The sequence below is a fragment of the Dama dama genome, chromosome 2 (genome assembly GCF_033118175.1).
Source record: "Dama dama isolate Ldn47 chromosome 2, ASM3311817v1, whole genome shotgun sequence".
Taxonomy (NCBI): Eukaryota; Metazoa; Chordata; class Mammalia; order Artiodactyla; family Cervidae; genus Dama; species Dama dama.
The window spans coordinates 14,926,285-14,945,862 of NC_083682.1; the positions used below are offsets into that span (position 1 = coordinate 14,926,285).

At 43.6% G+C, this 19,578-nt stretch overlaps 1 protein-coding gene across 2 annotated transcripts in view; it reads left to right on the forward strand.

The window, feature by feature from the left end:
- The first annotated feature begins 781 nt into the window (after positions 1-781).
- Positions 782-19,578, forward strand: part of PRDM10 (PR/SET domain 10) — a 91,783-nt gene continuing 72,986 nt past the window's right edge. Inside the window, exon 1 of one of the 2 annotated variants that reach the window (XM_061166603.1) lies at positions 782-910. The gene's annotated coding sequence lies outside the window, so the exon portion shown is untranslated. The remainder of the gene's footprint in view (positions 911-19,578) is intronic. The other variant, XM_061166601.1, reaches the window with a different exon arrangement.

Sequence of the window (19,578 nt, forward strand, 5' to 3'; positions counted from 1 at the left end):
GCTGTCTAGCTGTTAAACCTGAGCTCAATTTTCTGGGATGGTACGATGTGGAAACCTGAGGTTAAAAGGAGAGTGAGTGAAGCCCTGGGTTAACCAGGGTTGAATAAGATCATGTTTGTGAAAATCACTTCCTCTGAGCACGGTAACGGGGAGAGGAGAGAGCCGGCGTGGCGCTCTAGGGTTCTGCCGGGCTGAGCCCAGACTCCGTGGCCCGGCTCCAAGGCGCAGGGGCGCGAGTCCCGGCCGCGCTGCGCTCCGCTGCGCGCGTGGCGTGGGCTCGGCGGGGCCTCCGCAGGTCGGCCCGTCGGGTGCCCAGGCGCGGCTCCCGGGACGCGGGTCCTCGGGGCCCGCGGGGAAAGCTGGGCACCCGACGAGCGGCCCCTCCTCCGGACCTGGGGTACAAGTCTCCCCACCTGGGCAGCCGGGGGTCCCTGCGAACTGTCCCGGCCCTGAATCCGGAGAGTCGGCTTCTCTGATTGGCTTAGAGCACAAACGCAGGCGAGCGCTGCCTGAGTCGCGCTCTTTGATTGGATTTGAAACGAACAGCAGAACACGAAATAAAGAGGCCTTCCGTCATTGGGCCATCGTGTGAATCTCCTTTTGGCTTCTCCGCCGACTGAATTAGCGTCTCAGGATCTCGGTCATGAGTCTTAAATCTGGGCCTGTCAATTCGCCCCGGCGTTACTCGTCTCTAGGCGAGGCACGGAGTTTACAGAGTTCAACCAATCACATAAGGCCGAGATCAGGTTGCCAGGCAGATTATGCTAATGAGGCCCCGCCTTTTATGCTGCTCCCACTCTGCGGCGGGAAGAACCACCTGGAGGTGGCGGGGGGGGTTTGATTTCCATCACCCCTAGGGAGAGAGGACCGGGGACCCGCTGATCTCCCAGCTCCCCTCACCCAACGTCGTGTAAGTACCTAAAGGATTAGGGGAACCGGATAAGCCAGCGTCCAGAGTACCCCATCGACTGGGAGGGTGTTTCGTCTTTGCTTAGTCCCACCCAAAATGGCGCCAAGCTCTTTCCGCGTCTCAGAGCCCGGTCGGGGCCAACCGACCGCGGACCCGGGTGGGGGGGGACTTGATGGTGGTGGTGGGGGGGAGAAATCCCGGCGGCACCGCCCGATGGTACAGTCCAGCCGGGGCTGGGACGAGGCACCTCACTCGGGGTGGGGGGTCAAACCATCTGCACCTTCCAAGGGGAAAGGGGCGAGATCCGCTCTCGGAGCCCTCCTGGCGCTGCGATCGGCCATGGCTCCGGCGCCTCTTCGCCCTGCCTTCCCCGCGCGCGGCCTCCCCCCCGCGACCCCCGAGCGGCTCGCACGCTCCGCCGGCCGCGCGCACCTCTCCTCCCCTGCCCGCGTTGGTTGGGCCGGGACGGCAGTTGGGCGCCCTGCGCGCTCCTGCGGCGGCGGTTGGCCGGGCGCTCGGGGTGCGGCGGGCCGTCTCGGCCGGCGGGCGCGGGGGCGGCGGGCTCCGTGGACCGGGCACCCTGCTTTGTCTCGGGAGGCCGCGCCGCCGTCCTGCCGTGGATTCCTGGTGTCCCCGGGACCCGGCGAGGCCCTGCTCGGACGGCGTGGCCGGCGTGGGTCGGTCGTGGTGGACGGTGTCCGCAGTGGGCAGGGCGCGGGCCGAGGTCCACGTGCGCTCGGGGTCTAGCCCGAGGCCTCTGGGGAGCCGGTTGGTGATGCCAGCCGACCGTTTGCTTTCCTTAAGCGCTTTTGAGTCTGCGGCCCCGTATCAGGCCCTCCACCGAATAGAGCGAACGCAGCGCTCTGGAATCGCGGGCGTGCGTGCCTGCCTAGCCTTGCCTGGCGGGTTGGTGGGTTTCGTTCCATTTTCAGTCTGCCTGCGTCTGCCTACGTCTAAGCATGAGCCGGTTCTGGGTCTGAACCCGAGGGTTCGGCGCCTGAGCCGTCCCACCCACCCAGGCCCTGTGCCGTCTGCGCCTGTTCAAATCTGGCCTGGCTCATCGTCCCCAAACGGTCTTGAAACTCAAAAGCAACCTTCCTTAAAAACAGAACTGCTTGTGACGGTTTGCGGCCTCTGGGTCAGACCCGCTCCTTTGTTAATTTTTCTACCTTTTGCTGGAAGCTCTTTGAGGGCAGGAAGATACGCGGCGTGCCCCGGGTACCCTCCCACACACTCCTCCCACGGCACTGCAGCAGCTTCCACGTTGAGAAGCCGTGCTTACATGATGCTCTAGAAATGAAAAAGCAAGGCTGAGAAAAAAGATGGATTGAGGCAAAGTCATCCTTAAAGCAGCGTTGATTCAATCTAATATGTTTACAAAGTAACTTCTGTGTTTTTAAATGAAGTGAAATTGACATAAAGTGAACAGTTTCATACTAGATGCACATTTAAAAATTTTGAACCAAAACTTTTTTTTTTTTCCACTTTGTAACTCTTATTTATTCCTTGCACCCATTCTTGGCTCTTCTTTGTTTTTCAAGGGCGCTAAACTGCTGTCTGCTTTTCTGAATAAGCCATTTTTTTCTAATGTTTTGCCGTATGCCCCACCTCGGGATAATGTGTCCATCGAGTATGTATGGTAGATAAGGCTGTAGATAAGGCGAAGCTCAGGTCTTCAAGGGCCCTCAGTACTTTTTAAGATACTACAGTGGTATAAGGGATAGTGTATCAATCCAGTGTAATCCTAAATTGGTTGGCACTGGTTCAATCTCCACGTGTCTGAATTTTTTTTTCTAGTTTTAACAGTAAGGCATGATCATTGTAGAAAATAGAGAAATAGTATATAAAAAGTAAAAATTAATCTGAAGTTCAATTACCAGAGATAGTTTCTACTAGTATTTTGGTTACTTCAAATCTTTTGTATGTGCATAGAAAATGTTTTTACAAACTTGTTATGTGGTTTTCATATCTGGTTTTTTTGGGGGGGTTGTTTACTTATTATTTTTCTCTTTTAAAAATGTAGATAGTTACCTAATGACTTCACTGATGATTTGCTATTTTCAGTAGTTTTTCCCCATTATTTGAAGGGGCCATCATGAAATCCTCTGAACTAAAGGAATTAGGAAATTTGGATCCTTCTGTTTTTCACAAGTAGAATTTATTGATTGCTGTTTAAATTTATCATAGGTAACCTAATGAAGTAGATTTCTGAGTAATAAGTAGAATTGTTTGAAGAGCTGAGAAATACTGAACTGTAATTTTGGTTTCCTTAGTAGGCTTACATAGACACCCTGTCATCCCAATGTTGGATTTTTTTAGCCAGAGTTTGTTCTAAAATAGAATACTGATGTTCTTTGACCTATGCCCGGTACAATACGGTCTTTCCCCACCCACTTAAGTCCTGGAGAGTGTAGACACACCCTGTCCAGCCATTTGTATGATTTTCACAAGCAGAATTTGTTGGCTACTGTTTAAATTTGTCATAGGTGCTCTGATAGATTAGCAGTATTGGTCTGGTGACTAGAAAGAGCCGTGAGTTAAGGAAATGCTATGGCCACCTCTGTGTAGAATGGTCCCATGGAGTTCTCCTGGGGATCGGGGCAGGAAGTGAGACGGTAGCTTTTCTGACTTTATTATGTTGGTCATTCTTGAACTCTTCCTCTCCCTCTATGGCCTTATGCTGTTTACATGAATTACTGCTTAAGGGGTGTCTGGCCTGGGTCGTATTTCTTCTCTAAATTGTAAGCCTAGTTCAGGACTTAACGTGGGACGTTCTGAGCAGTAGCCTTTCCAGTTTTATCTGCAAAGCAGTTTATTTGCCCTTTCTGTGATACTTGATACATTACTGTTAGTACTGAAACATTCTTCCCACTCCCTTTCCAAAGTCCTTTGGTGGTTTCAGGCTTCCCCTTTGTAGATTTTAAATGTTCAAGTTGTGGACAGCGACTGCCAGTAGGTTCTTTTTGGATAACTTTGAAATATTCTAAAGAATTGGGGTTGAAGAAATGGAGAGGGAGGAGAGAGACTATAGATCCTCCCAAGTTACAGTCATAGCAAGACCAGCTAAAAATGTGGTGAAAACACTCATTATAAAATTATAAAACACTCATTATTGCACTTATGAAACAATAATGTGCAGGGCTTTAATAACTCCAAACATAGAGATTGCTGGAAGGTGAACCTGCAAACAGACTTTTTTGTCTCAGCACTGGAACACTGGAGCCGAATCCCCACTTTTCTACCCACATGCCGCACTCTGACTCTCTGATTGTAGCCACAGTCTCTTCCTGTGTCTCAGACCTGTGCTGTCTGGTCCAGTGGCTAGTGCCGTGTGTGTGACTTACAGGCCAGATTTTGAGATTTAGTGTAAAAACAATGAAATATTTCAATTTCTAAAATACTGATTACGTGTCGAAATGATAATATGTCGCCAATCCCATATTAATAAATATATTATTGCAATTAATTTAGCCTGTACTTTAAACAAATGTGCCCGCTGTAAGATTTGAAATTATGTTTATGGCTTGCATGTGTGGCTTTGCCTGATAACAACAGCCACCTTAGTCCCGTGGGGCTGTCTGCTCCCAGGTGGCAGTAAATCATCATACAATGTATTATCTCTTTGTTTCTATAGTTTCAGCCAAAAGATACTGCTTATGGTAGATGTATCTGATTTCTTTTAGTGCTTTATGATAGCTCTCACAGAAGCACTATTATTCTTCCGAAGAATACCTTAATCTTAAAACCACTTCCAGGTAATTGAGTTAACTGTTACTGAATTAATATATTCAATTAATCATTGAACTTAAAATAATGAAATGACATCTGTTAAGCACATAATCCATTAAAGAAAACGTTGAGCTAAGCATAATCAGCTGAATTTTCCCCAGCTTGGTCTGCTACTTACTCATTGATTTTTATAATGGACTGGTTTTCAAAGATTTAAGAAATATTTCTGAGAGAAACTTGAAATTGAGAAAATCAAGCTCACGATTTATTTTTTTCTCCTGTGATTAAAGAAAGGGCCACAATTGTTTGCTTTTAAGTGTGGAACACTTTGGACCAGCTCATGGGACAACTATCCTTTTAAACACAGTTAAAAGAATGGTATTCTTTTGGGACTTCCCTGGCAGTCCAGTGGTTAAAACTCTGCTCTTCCACTGCAAGAGGCATGGGTTCCATCCTTTGGTCAGGGAAGTAGGATCCTGCAGGCCAAGTGGCCTAGCCAAGAAAAAAAAAAGTAGATGAGACACTATACTTTAAAAAAAAATTCTTATTTTTATTTGATTTTACTACCCTGTGTGATGGTTTGATGCAGTGTCCAATTTAACAGCATGGGCCCTGTGGGGCAAAAAAACCTATCTTCAGAACTCAGCTCAGTTGACTGGCTGTGATCTTAGGCCCATTAGTTAACTTCTGTAAGCCTTAGTTTCTTTATCAAATTATTAAACTAGTTTCTTAATTATTGATGGGGTGTAGTAGTACCAGGCTTGCCAGGTGGCACAGTGGTACAGAATCTGCGTGCCAGTGCAGAGATGCAGGAGGGTTTGATTCCCTGGATCGAGACGATCCCCTGGAGAAAAAATGGCAGTGTGCTCCGATATTCTTGCCTAGGAAATCCTGTGAACAGAGGAGCCTGGTGGGCTACAGTTCATGGCGTCACAGAGAGTCAGACACGACTGAGCGCACACAATATCGTGGAGCAACTATTTGTGCTCATTTCTTGCTTCCTAAATGTGTTGTAAATTCCTAGAAGCTTGGAACATTTTTGTAGTCCCCTCATATAGAATGCAGTTCGAAAGTGCCTTTTAGTTGTGCTGTGCTGTGTTTAGTCTGTGTCCTGTGGGAATAAAGGAGTGAGTGCAATTAACATAAGACATTAAAGTGAGAAGGAGAATTTTCCTCCCTCTCCTTCACAATTCTTACTTTTGTATGCACATCTCACCATCTTGTTGGCATTGCTTGAAGGTTTTGCTTGGGGGTTATTTTCAGTCTCACCGCAAACCATCATTATAGGCAAACTTGTTATAATGTTTTTCTGATAGAGGAATAGCTGTAATCCTTTGACTAATTATTGCTTTGTGTTTGACTTTTCACGTTTAATTCTTACTGTGTGATAGTGGCAACAGGGGTTTACAAGTGAAAAAAAGGAGACATAAGTTTAGCATAAAAGTGGCGGGAGCAAGGACTGGGTCCTCAGTCCCAGGCAGTGGTGTGTATTTTTATAAGATTCAGCCTCTTACTCATTATTTATTTATCTTTTCTTTTATCCTTTTTCTCTTAAAGTGATGAATTGAAAGTTTTCTCGATTTCAAGTGCTTCATAACTTGATAAACAAGCACCAGCGGCCAATAGCCATTTAGGATACTTGTTTATGTAACACATAAGTTTTCTCAAGTATTTTTAAGCCACTGAAGTAAGGTGTGAAGTAACCACAAAGCAATAGTTCTAGAATTAAAACTAAATTATGGAGCAGTAATTGTACTTTGATTAACTTTGTTTCATTTAAAAATTTTAAGAAAGTTGAAAAGAATTAAAAGTTGAAAAGAAAAAAAATCACAGAAAATGAAAACAAAAACAAAATGAAATAAAAAAAAAAAAAGATAAAACAATTTAAGGAAGTTGATCCTTATATATATACATAGTTTTCCCAAACCTTAGGAATCTCATTGAACAATTGTATCTTTTTATACTTCATTTTAAAAATCATCTCTTTTTCAGATTTGTGGTTTTTCAACAGTTATAAACTATAGGAGGTATATTTTAATTCTAACAAAATCTTTATAAGACCGCTACATAAAAAAATCCAAAACTTTACTGAGTGACTCCAAGTAAACTCTAAATAAATGGAGAGACTGCTTTGAGGACTGAAAGATTTAATATTGTAAAGAATCAATTTTTTGGAAACTGACTTATGGATTTAATGTAATCCTAGCAAACTGAAAAGCAAAAACTAAACAAGCTAATAAATTTTTTGTCAAGGCCTGAGATAAAGCAAGACACTCTTGAAAAAGAAAACGAAGTTGGAAAAACTTATGTTCCAGAGATGAAGAAGAGTTAAATAAAGACAGTGTGATCCTGGCACCAGGGTAGAGCAATAAACCAACTGAACACCCCAAGGAGTACAGAAACAGTCTCTCATACAGTCAAACATTTGATTTATGACCCAGGAGGCATGGCAGATAAAAGGCCAAACAACACAACTTTAAGAAGTTGACATTGATAACTAAATTCATGACCTCAGTCTAAAGAGGGTATCTTTATTTAAGATGTTACCTGCACTAACAGAATAAGGGTAAAAGTCTTGAGCAGGCACTTCTGAAAAGAAGAAATCCAGGTGTCTAATAAACATATGAGAAGGTGCTCAACCTTGTTAATAATCAAGGAAATGCAAATTACAACCAGAGTGCTGTGTTACTGTGAACCTAAAGTTGGCAAACACATACCTAACTTGAAGTTGGCAATACCAAGTCCTGAAGTTGTTGGGCAATAGAACAGTCATACCTGGCTGGTAGAAATAGAAACTGGTATGACCACTTAGGAAAACCTTTTGGCATTGCCTGGAAAGTCAAAGACATGCAGACGCCAAAGCCCAGGTATTACACTATTAGAGAAATTCGTATGCATCACAGAACCCGGAAGAATATTTGGGGTAATTAATTTCCCTGATATGAGTTGACTGAATTCATATTTGAGGGCTGCTGTGTTCTGTAAACAGGTAGCTGTATTTTGGCACAGTGGTAAATATTTTTTTCCTTCTCTGATGGATCTTTTAATAATATCCAGTCTGGTCTTCATTTCCTAAAACAGTTGGGTCTGACTCTTTGCAACCCCATGGACTGTAGCCCAGGCTCCTCTGTCCATGGAATTCTCCAGGCAAGAATACTAGATTGGTTAGCCATTCCCTTCTCCAGGAGATCTTCCTGACCCAGGGATTGAACCTGGGTCTCTTGCATTGCTGGCAGGTTCTTTACCATCTGAGCCACTAGGGAACCGATAATATCCAGACTGGTCTTCATTTCCTAAAACCATGCTGGCACAGAATAGGCCTTTAGTAAATATTTTTATGTTTAAAAATTATTATTTGAATTTTTATGGTGAGTACCCTTCACTATAGCTTTGTAGTTGCTTATCCCTGGCTGTTGATTAATTTGCTCAATTAAATCTGTCTGTGGGTTCCAGTTGTCAAGATCAAGATAAAGAACTTGCCTCACATCCAGTATTTTCCCACCACTCTGTACTGAGAAAACACTTGGAGAAATGTCCTGACTTGTACAAGATATCTCTGAATACCAGGCCAGTGGTGAATGCTGGCTTCCTATGAAGTGTAGTGAAGTGAAAGTCGCTCAGTCGTGTCCGACTCTTTGTGACCCCATGGACTATACACCCATGGAATTCTCCAGGCCAGAATACTGGAATGGATAGCCTTTCCCTTCTCCAGGGGACCTTCCCAACCCAGGGATCAAACCCAGGTCTCCTGCATTGCAGACAGATTCTTTACTGTCTGAGCCACCAGGGCAGCCCAAGAATACTGGAGTGGGGAACCTATCCCTTCCACCTCAGATCTTCCTGACCCAGGAATCAAACCAGGGTCTCCTGTATTGCAGGTGGATTCTTTGCCAACTGAATCAGGGAAGTCCCACTGGCTTCCTGTAATAGTTTTATGAAGTTGGAGGAGGTTGAAATTAGAACAGCATATTAATTATATGCCATTAATACAGAGTTTTTATGGAGGCAATAACTGCCTCATCGTGTCATCTGTCTGGGCATACTATTTTGTTAATCAAATGCTTATTTTTGACCATTCCGTGTTTCATATTTAACTTTGTGAACAAGGGACCAAGGCTGAGGAGTGAGAATTTGAACATGAACAGTAGGTGAGACCCATATTACCTGTTCACAGGGGGACTGAACTGGATAACAAAGGGAATTACTTGGAGCCAGTGTCATCTGGCTTCTTAGTCCTGGGACAGGGCCATGGTCCAGTCTGCTGGAACAAAAGGCTGGGCTTATTTCAGGAAGAGAGTGTTTCATGCAGAGTGAATGGGTAGTCACACTGTCTTCTCTTGAGTTATACACATGATGTTAAAATAGGAAACCTGTGCTCTAGAATAATTTCCTCTATGCAATTTAAATACTTCTTTTTTTTCTAGTTAAAACATTTTGAAGCACTTGAATTTATTGAGGGGACAGCTTAGTACTTGAGATTATGCCTCTTAACATGACCTAGTATTTTACGCTAACCTGGATTTGTGATCATCGAGTCACAGTTAGCACCTGGAGCCCTCTGTTAAGTGCGGGTTCCAGGGCCCCAGAAGACCCACCTGCGAGTCTCCTATTTAGTTACTGCGATTGTTGTTTCAGTGAGGAGCTTGCGATATGTGGGCCAGATAGCTTTCTGTCTATAGGTGTGCCTGGGCCACAGGCTGTACTTGTACTCCTGCCAGTTCTCTCGAGAACAGATGCTTCTGTTGAGAAAGGGGGCTGGAGGGATTGTGCTCAGAGCTGTGTTATCCACAGTCAGAAAACGTGGATGCTGCATATTATTTGATGAGTCATTCGTATCAATCGTTCAGTCTTCAGATGTTCCTCATAGACCCATATTTGCGTACAAAGCTTGTTTCAAATATTCCTGATAAGTGCATAGAACAGATTTGCTTGTTATCACGTGGCTAAGGAAAGCTGGAAAATCAAGTGTGCATGAGAGTAATCTGATTGGCAAGGAAGACCACCTGAAGTAACCACCACCAGCCTTTTCAGAATTCTAAGACATTCATACCACAGACGTATTAGAGAAGCTGGTAAGACGCATATTTTGAAGAAGGGTATAAAGATTCTTGCCGAGTTTTTGTTTGGTAATAAAAGATCTCTCTTTTTAAAAGGTGACTTTGGGCACTAAAGTTCTGTTTTCCTTTCTTTTTGGCCACAGTGCACAGCTTTCTGCATCTTAGTTTCCTGACCAGGGAGACTTAACCAACTGCCCTTGGCGGTGAAAGTTCAGAGTCCTGCCACTAGAGTGCCAAGAAATTCCCATGAATAATAATTAATAATTATTATTTTTGGGGAAATTGATGCAATTATTTAATTTTTAAAGTTTTTTTTCTAGATTTTTAAAGATTTTTTAAAAATTTAAAATTTTGAATTAAATTATTTAACAGATTTAGTAGATATAATTCATATGCCATAAAATATACCCATTATAGTTAATTTTTTAGCTTATATGCAAAGGTTTGCAGCCATCAACACAATTTAAATTGAAAACATTTTCAGCACTGCAGAAAGAAACCCTATATCCATTGGTAGTCACTCCCGTTCACCTGACAACCCCATCTCCAGGGGATATTTCTGTCTCTATAGATCTGCCTATTCTGGACATTTCATATTACTAGAATTTACAAGTAATCTTCAGTGTGCATCAGCCATCAATAGTTACTAATATCATGAAGTTGGAGTACGAGTTAAGTGCTCTGATCATTACCTGTGCTTATTGCTCAGTTGTGTCCAATTCTTTGCAACCCCATGGACTGTAGCCCGCCAGGCTCCTCTGTCCATGAGATTCTCCAGGCAAGAATACTGGAGTGGGTTGCCATTCCCTTCTCCAGGGGATCTTCCCGACCCAGGGATTCAAAGTCAGGTCTCCTTCATTGCAGGAAGAATTCTTTACCGTCTTAGCCACCAGGAAAGCCCAGTCTTTGCCCAGTGCTTCCTAAAGGCAGTTCCTGGCGTCAGTATAATCAGTCCTTCATATTGCTTTTAGAATGATTCTCCAAAAAAGTGTTATTACCGTGATAAAATATGTTTCTTGCCTTTGTGCAAGAGTTGGCCACGACCGGCTGACTTCAGCATCCTCTGGAGAGGTTCATAAACAAAGACTCCTACTCTTCCCCTCTACCTTTGCAGTGGAGAGAATCTGGAATTTCAAGAGTGTAACTCTGGAATGTGTCTTTTTGCCTAGGCCCTTAGGTGAATCTGATAAAACCAGTTCACGGATGTTGGGAATTGTAATTCTTCACTTTGAAGTCTTAGAGCCCATCCTTAACTGTGTTTGAGGCTTTTCTCTCTTGTACACACACCAGTCCCTGAACATAGCCTCAATTTCTGTTGCCTTTGAAACCTTCTCAAGCTGTGTTCATCAGAAATGCCCTTATATTTACTCTAGAAGCAAATATTCTCTTTCTTTCTGTCTCTATCTCCCTGTATATAAAGATTCTTGATGTTTATTGCCAAATGGTTTCCTCAAAGGTTAGCATTGATTTAAACGCCCATCTTTTCTTTCTAAAAAACAGTTTGAACATGTTCTGTTGTTCATTCTGTTAATTGATGTGCCAACTTAATTCCTATCCTTTCCTATTTTCTGCTGTAAAATAAAAATTATTCTTTATTAAAAAGAAAAACAGCTTGAGGTATAATTCACATACCATACAATTCACTCAGTTAAAGCATACAGTTTAGTGGCTTTAGTGTATTCACGGTTATACAACTGTCAACACAATCAATTTTAAAATATTTTCACAACTTCAAAAGAAACTCTATATCTCTTAGCCATTACCCCGTAATTCCCCATTTCACCCCAATCTCTGGGCAACCACTTATCCATTTTCTATCTCTAGTGATTTGTCTTTTCTGCTGTGTCATATAAATTCAATGTGTGGTCCTTTGTGACCAGCTTCTTTCACTTAGCAAAGTTTTAAAGGTTCATTCTTATTGCAGTATGTGTCAGTATTCCTCTCCTTTTGCTGAGTAGTATTCCATTATATGGATGTACCATATTTTATCTCTGTTCATCAGTTGATGAATGTTTAGGTTGTTTCCACTTTATAGCTATTATGAATAATGCTGCTAAGAATGTTCATGTACAAGTTTTTCTGTGGACCTACGTTTTTATTTCCCTTGGGTTCCCTTGGGTTTTTTATACCTTGGTGGCAAAGCTCTGGGTCATTTGGTTAACTGTGTTTAGCCTTAGGAAATCACCAGACTGTTTTCCACTGATTGCAGCGTTTTACATTCTCACCAGCGGTGTATGAGGGTTCCAGTTTTCCTACTTACTCACCAACACTTGCTATTAGCTGTTTCTGTTTCAGAATTTTTAATGAAATTGAGAAGATTAAAGTACACTGCCAAAATAAGCATAATAGAAGCTACAAGATCATTAACAAAGGCAACTTTGTGTAGTTAGTTATCATAAAAGATGTTGCCAGTGTTAAGGATATAGGTGAATATTTTGCTGAAGTTGAGGGTACATAAACTATGTTCAGTGGGCTTCCCTGGTAGCGCAGCTGGTTAGGAATCTGCCTGCAGTGCAGGAGACCCGGGTTAAATGCCTGGGTTGGGAAGATCCCCTGAAGAAGGGATAGGCCACCCACTCTAGTATTCATGGGCTTCCTTGGTGGCTCAGACAGTAAAGAATCTGCCTGCAATGTGGGAGACCTAGGTTTGATCCCTGGGTAGGGAAGATCCCCTGGAGGAGAGCTTGGCAACCCCCTCCAGTATTTTTGCCTAGAGAATCCCCATGGACAGAGGAGTCTGGCGAACTACAGTCCATGGGGTCATAAAGAGTTGAACATGACGGAGAGACTAAGCACAAGCTATGTTCAATTAGAATTCTGAAGTTGCAATATGTTGTATTTTTTCCTTATGTTCAACTAGAATTCTGAAGCTGAGGTATGCTGTAATATTTTCTTAGCTGGGAAAACCTTTACTGTTAGTGGAGAGTTTATGAGTGTATGAAATGAATTTCAAGAATGTTCTGCTTACACAATATCAGGTGAAGAACCAGGGGTGCTCTTTCCTCTTAACCTTAGGAGTCAACTTGAATTGTTAAGGTGTATTAATAGTTAGTATCAGTAACAGGAAAAGACCCTGATGCTAGGAAAGACTGAGGGTAGGAGGTGAAGGGAGTGACAGAGGATAAGATGGTTGGATGGCATCACTGATACAGTGGATGTGGGTTTGAACGAACTCTGGGAAATAGTGAAGGACAGGAAAGCCTGGCATGTTGCAGTCCATGGGGTTGCAAAGAGTCACACCCGACTTAGTGACTGAACAACAATCAGTAACAAGAACAGCTACAACCAAGAACATTTACCAGTGTTTCCCAGGTGTCCACTGGAAGGGAATGGCAAACCACTTCAGTATTCCTGCCTTAAGAACCCCATGAACAGTATGAAAAGGCAAAAATATATGACACTGAAAGATAAACTCCCCAGGTTGGTAGGTGCCCAATATGCTGCTGGAGAAGAGTGAAGAAATAACTCCAGAAAGAATGAAGAGGTGGAGCCAAAGCAAAAGCAATGTCCAGGAGTAGATGTGGCTGATGATGGAAGTAAAGTCTGATGCTGTAAAGAACAACATTGCATAGGAACCTGGAATGTTACGTCCATGAATCAAGGTAAATTGGAAGTGGTCAAACAGGAGATGGCAAGAGTGTACATTGACATTTTAGAAATCAGTGAACTAAAATTGACTGAAATGGGTGAATTTATTTCAGATGACCATTATATCTACTTCTGTGGGCAAGAATCCCTTAGCAGAAAAGGAGTAGCTCTCATAGGCAACAAAAGAGTCTGAAATGGAGTACTTGGGTGCAATCTCAAAAATGACAGAGGGATCTCTGTTTATTTCCAAGACAAACCATTCAATATCACAGTAATCCAAGTCTATGCCCCAACCAGTAATGCTGAAGAAGCTGAAGTTGAACTGTTCTATGATGACCTACAAGACCTTCTAGAACCAACACTGAAAAGAGATGTCCTTTTCATCATAAGGTACTGGAATGCAAAAGTAGGAAGTCGAGATACCTGGGGTAACAGGCAGACTTGCCCTTGGAGTATAAAATGACATAAGGCAAAGGCTAACACTTTTTCCAAGAGAATGCACTGGTCATAGCAAACACCCTCTTCCTACAGCACAGGAGATGATTCTACACATGGACGTCACCAGATAGTTAATACCAAAATCAGATTGATTATATTCTTTGCAGCCAAAGATAGAGAAGCTATATACAGTCAGCAAAAAAAAAAACCAGGAGCTAACTGTTGCTCAGATCATGAACCCCTTACTGCCAAATTCAGAGTTAAATTGGAGAAAGTAGGGAAATCCATTAGCCCATTCAGGTATGACCTAAATCAAATCCCTTACATCGTGTACAGTGGAAGTGACAAATAGATTCAAGGGATTAGATCTGATAGACAGAGTACCGGAAGAATTATGGGCAGAGGTTTGTGACGTTATATAGGAGGCAGTGATTAAGACCATCCCCAAGAAAAATACAAAAAGGCAAAATGGTTGTCTGAGGAGGCCTTACAAATAGCTGAGAAAAGAAGAGAAGCTAAAGGCAAAGGAGAAAAGCAAAGATATATCCATCTGAATGCAGAGTTCCAAAGAATAGCAAGGAGAGATAAGAAACCCTTTCTCAGTGATCAATGCAAAGAAATAGAGGAAAACAATAGAATGGGAAAGACTAGCGATCTCTTCAAGAAAATGAGATGCCAAAGGAACATTTCATGCAAAGATGGGCACAATAAAGGGCAGAAATGGTATGGACCTAACAGAAGTAGAGGATATTATGAAAAGGTGGCAAGAATACACGGAAGAACTGTACAAAAAAGGTTTTAATGACCCAGATAACCACAATGGTGTGATCACTCACCTGGAGTCTGAAGTCAAGTGGGCCTTAGGAAGCATCACTATGAACAAAGCTAGTAGAGGTGATGGAATTCCAGTTGAGCTATTTCAAATCCTAAAAGATGATGCTGAGAAAGTGATGCACTCAATATGCCAGCAAATTTGAAAAACTCAACAGTGGCCACAGGACTGGAAAAGATCAGTTTTCATTCCAATCCCAAAGAAAGGCAACGCCAAAGAATGCTCGAACTACCACACAATTGCACTCATCTCACACGCTAGTAAATGCTCAAAATTCTCCAAGCCAGGCTTCAACAGTATGTGAACCAAGAACTTCCAGATATTCAAGCTGGATTTAGAAAAGGCAGAGGAACCAGAGATCAAATTGCCAACATCTGTTGGATCATCAAAAAAGCAAGAGAGTTCCAGAAAACCATCTACTTCTGCTTTATTGACTACACTAAAGCTTTTGACTGTGGATCATGACAAACTGTGGAAAATTCTTCAAGAGATGGGAATATCAGACCACCTTACGTGCCTCCTGAGAAACCTGTGTGCAGGTCAAGAAGCAACAGTTAAAATTGGACATGGAACAGTGAAAATCAAAATGGGAAAGGAGTATGTCAAGGCTGTATATTGTCACCACTGATTTTTAACTTATATACAGAGTTCATCATGTGAAATGCTGGGCTGGATGAAGCACAAGCTGGAATCAAGATTGCCGGGAGAAATATCAAAACCTCAGATATGCAGATAACACCACTCTTATGGCAGAAAGTGAAGAACAGAGGAGCCTCTTGATGAAAGTGAAAGAGGAGAGTGAAAAAGCTGGCTTAAAACTCAACATTCAGAAAACTAAGACCATGGCATCCAGTCCCATCACTTCGTGGCAAATAGATGGAGAAACAATGAAAACAGTGAGATACTTTTTTTGGGGGAGTTCCAAAATCACTGCAGATGGTGACTGAAGCCATGAAATGAAAAGACACTTGCTCCTTGGAAGACAAGCTGTGACCAACCTAGAGAGCATATTAAAAAGCAGTGACATTACTTTGCTGACAAAAGTCCATGTAGTCAAAGCTATGGTTTTTCCAGTAGTCATGTATGGATGTGAGAGTTGGACCGTAAAGAAAGCTGAGTGCTGAAGAAGTGATGCTTTTGAACTGTGGTGATGGAGAAGACGCTTGCGAGTCTGTTGGACTGCAAGGAGATCAAACCAGTGAATCCTAAAGGAAATCAACCCTGAATACTCACTGGAAGGACTGATGCTGAAGCCGAAGCTCCAATACTTTGGCCACCTGATGCGAAGAACTGGCTCATTGGAAAAGACCCTGGTGCTAGGAAAGATTGAAGGCAGGAGGAGAAGGGGACAACAGAGGATGAGATGGTTGGATAGCATCACCGACTCAATGGACATGAGTTTGAGCAAGCTCTGGGAGCTGGTGATGGACAGGGAAGCCTGGCATGCTGCAGTCCATGGGGTCACAAAGAGTTAGACATGACTGAGTGACTGAACTGAACTGAACTCACCCACTGTGAGGTGGTCTCCTCTGTGTGTGATGGTGATGGCGATATCTGAACAAATGTGATAGTGCCATTGTGGGCATGACACAGGTCATGGTTGTGGAAACTTCAGAAACTATACCTTCAGACATCAAGATCTGCACCTGGGGCTGAAATGAGTGGACTTCTCAGAGAGTGTCTTTTAGTGTCATATTTGGCTCAGCATTTTCCATCATATTTGGCTTTGCGTTTACTAGGACTGATTTTGATTTTGTGTCAGGTGGGAGTGGCTGGGTTCCATGTACCTTGGTAATCTTACAGTTGGTGTGATTTCAGTTCCCCTTAGGATATTCGCATTTGCTAGTTTATGGTACTACATAATGTCTTGAGTAATTTACTTTTTCCCCTTCATGTTTTTTTCTTTTCAGCTCATTAAAGTTCAGTTGTAAATATTGATATCACACACAAACTTAGCTTCTTTACCACGGAAGCAGTTATGCACCATCATTTTCGTGGTAATGCATTATATATTCATCCTAAGAGGGTCTTTGTTAAGTAACAAGTTTCCTCTGAGGTAGGAGACTCGCCCAGAAACGGTGGTGACTGTCTGCTCCTGGCCGGATTCAAGGTGCTGAGGGCCCTGCCTTGCCCCGTCGGGTGAGGGTGCTCTTGGGCAGCTGCGTTCCCCCGAGGCAGGTGGCAGGGGACACAGACTCTGCACAAAATGTGTGCATCACTTAACTGATGGTGCATGCTCTGTAGAGTGTTATGGGAGAGCAGCATGGGGACGGGGAACAGGAAAGGCCTGCTGAGGGGGTAGCACTGACCTTGAAATCTGAATGAGGAGGAGGAGGTGGCCATTTGAATCCTAGCAGAGCCTCTGTGAAAGCCCTGAAGGCTGGCCTGAGCCCTGGGAGGGTGTAAAGCTGGAAGGAGAAGGAGAGGCTGACTGGCACAGCCTTTAAGGGTTGGCCCAGCGAGTGAGCTTATAAAGGAGGTGGCAGAGAGGCCGGAGGAAACCAGGGAAGTTCCATGTTAGGAGGTGGAGAGAAGAGTTTAAGGAGGGTGTGAATGTTGCATAGGTCAAGTGAGATGAGAACCTGGAGAGGTAGAAGAAGAGGCCAACTGGGGAGGGAATGTGGGGTGAGGAAGTAAGGAAGTGAAGGTGGATGTAGACAGCTCTTTATTGCTTGTAAGAGCAGCAGAGAGGGGTAGGTGAGCAGGGAGGCGGGCTCAAGGGAAAGTTTTTTATATGTAAACAATCAATTGAAATATAACAGCTGTTTTAGAAAAGTGCACAGTAAAGTTAGGAGATACTGTTCACATTTGCTGATGTGAATGTTCCAACAGGGAGGGAGCTATGATGCCGCAGAGAGGCATAGGGTCGGGTGCAGCCTCTGAGGGGACCGGTGGACACTGGCTGCCGGCCAGCCCAGGTGAAGAGTCTGGCTTGGGTTAGACAGGGAACGTTTCCTCCATCACAGTGTATCAGGAAGGATGAGGGAGGAATATTTCATTTCAAAGTTGGGAGAATCACATTTTAATAACAGCACAATATTTTTAGACACTGCCTATATTCCAAAGCTTTCTCATTGCTTTTCCAGTCCTCAGAAAAACAATGACCTGTTAAGTGATTCTGGGTGTAGATTGCTTGTGCTTTGTCGTATCAGGTATGTCACATCAGAGTGCTTTTTCTTACCAGGGTGTGCTGTAACTGGTGTCCACAGATTTTGAGAAACACAGTCACAAGGTCAAAGAGAAACTGTTTTCCAGTCTCATCCCCCTGGGATTGCCCTCAGTTTCCTCCCGAGGCAGCCAGTTCTGAGTGGTCAGATCCAGGGGAAAGGTGCTTATTAAAGTGTGCCCCGCTCTCTGCACCTGCTTTCCCCCTTGGAGCATTTTCTGATTCCCAGGAGGCTGGGAAGCTGGTTGGTAAGGGCTGCTGAGAGGCGAAGAGACAGGTAGTGCTTTAGGCTGCCTTGTGGGGCTGGAGAGATAAGAGATTCTGGGTGAAGGGCTGCAAAAGCTTTCAGAACTGAGGGGCCAGCATCCCAGAGGCAAGGAGGCAGCCTAATGCACCATACCCCACATCTGGTTTTTCCCTCAAGGTATTTGTTGACTAGGTCGGGCTGGTCAGGAGGCTCACAAGTCAAGCCCTAAGCAGCTGAATAGCAGAGTGGGATTTGGGTAGTTTCGCTTTGCTGAGAAGAAAAAAATTGGAATTCAGAGCCCACCAAGGAAGAGGCTTCCTAGGAAATATCTTGAACTTCTCATTGCCACTTCCAGAAGGTCAAACCTAGAAGGAGACTCTGTTCTCTGGTCCTTTAGAAACTGCAGACTGGCCTCGACTCAGCTGGATGGAATGCAGGGCCCTTCTGCAGCCTGCTGAGGGTGGTGGGGAGTGGTGGTGCCTTTGGGAGAGGGTGCCATGCGAACTCAGGAGCTGGTGGCTTTCTGTTCCTTTCCACGCATATTCACTTTGTGAGCATCCCTCAAGTTGGACGCTCCTGATTTGTGTGCTTCTCTCTAGGCCTGTTGTTTTGTCGTTGTTGTTCGATCGCTAGGTCGTGTCTGACTCTTTGTGACCCCGTGAACTCCAGCACATCAGGCTTCCTTGTCTTTCGCCATCTCCTAGAGTTTGCTCAAACTCATGTCCATTGAGTCAGTGATGTCGTCCAACCATCTCATCCTCTGTCATCCCCTTCTCCTTTTGCCTTTAATCTTTCCCAGCATCAGGATCTTTTCCAATGATTTGGTGCTTCACATATGGTGTCCAAAGTATTGGAGCTTCAGCTACAGCCTCAGTCCTTCCAGTGAGTATTCAGGGTTGATTTCCTTTAGGACTGACTGGTTTGATTTCCTTGCAGTCCAAGGGACTCTTAAGAGTCTTCTTCAGCACCACAATTTGAATGTATCAGTTCTTCAGTGCTCAGCCTTCTTTATGGTCCAACTCTCACATCTGTATATGAATTCTGGAAAAACTGTAGCTTTGACCATACGGACCTTTGTAGGCCTGTGATATGCTGCTATTTGAGGTTTCCACCTGAAATTTTGTAAGAGAAGAATGGAGGACTCCTGATAGATTTCTCTTTGAAACTGGCTTCACGTTTTGCCAGCCAGCCAGCTCTTCTTTGTAGAAAAGGAAAAGCAAACATCAAGGTTTACCATTCTTTAGAACTCAGACTGAGTGCTGGTTCCTTTTGAACTCTCAAGGATATGAATGTAGAATTGTCTGGCTTAGACCTCCAACATGTCCTTAGTCTGGGTTTTTCTTTCTTTTAAGTGTACAGTAGGAGTTGTTTTGAATGACTTGATGGGGTTCTAATGTATTGCTAACAAACTGTCAAATGGGGTGGGAGGATCAATCTTTGTTTTTTTTGGTGCATGAAAAGTTCTTATCTGAAGTAGGAAATAAAGCCCACATTTCTTGGGCTGACACAAAGAAAGAAAGATTTGCTGGCATGCCTCTTTTGAGGCATGAAGAAAGGAGTGCCACAGCCCTGACTGGAAAAAAATAACCTTCTTTCAAAGAAGAGTACCCT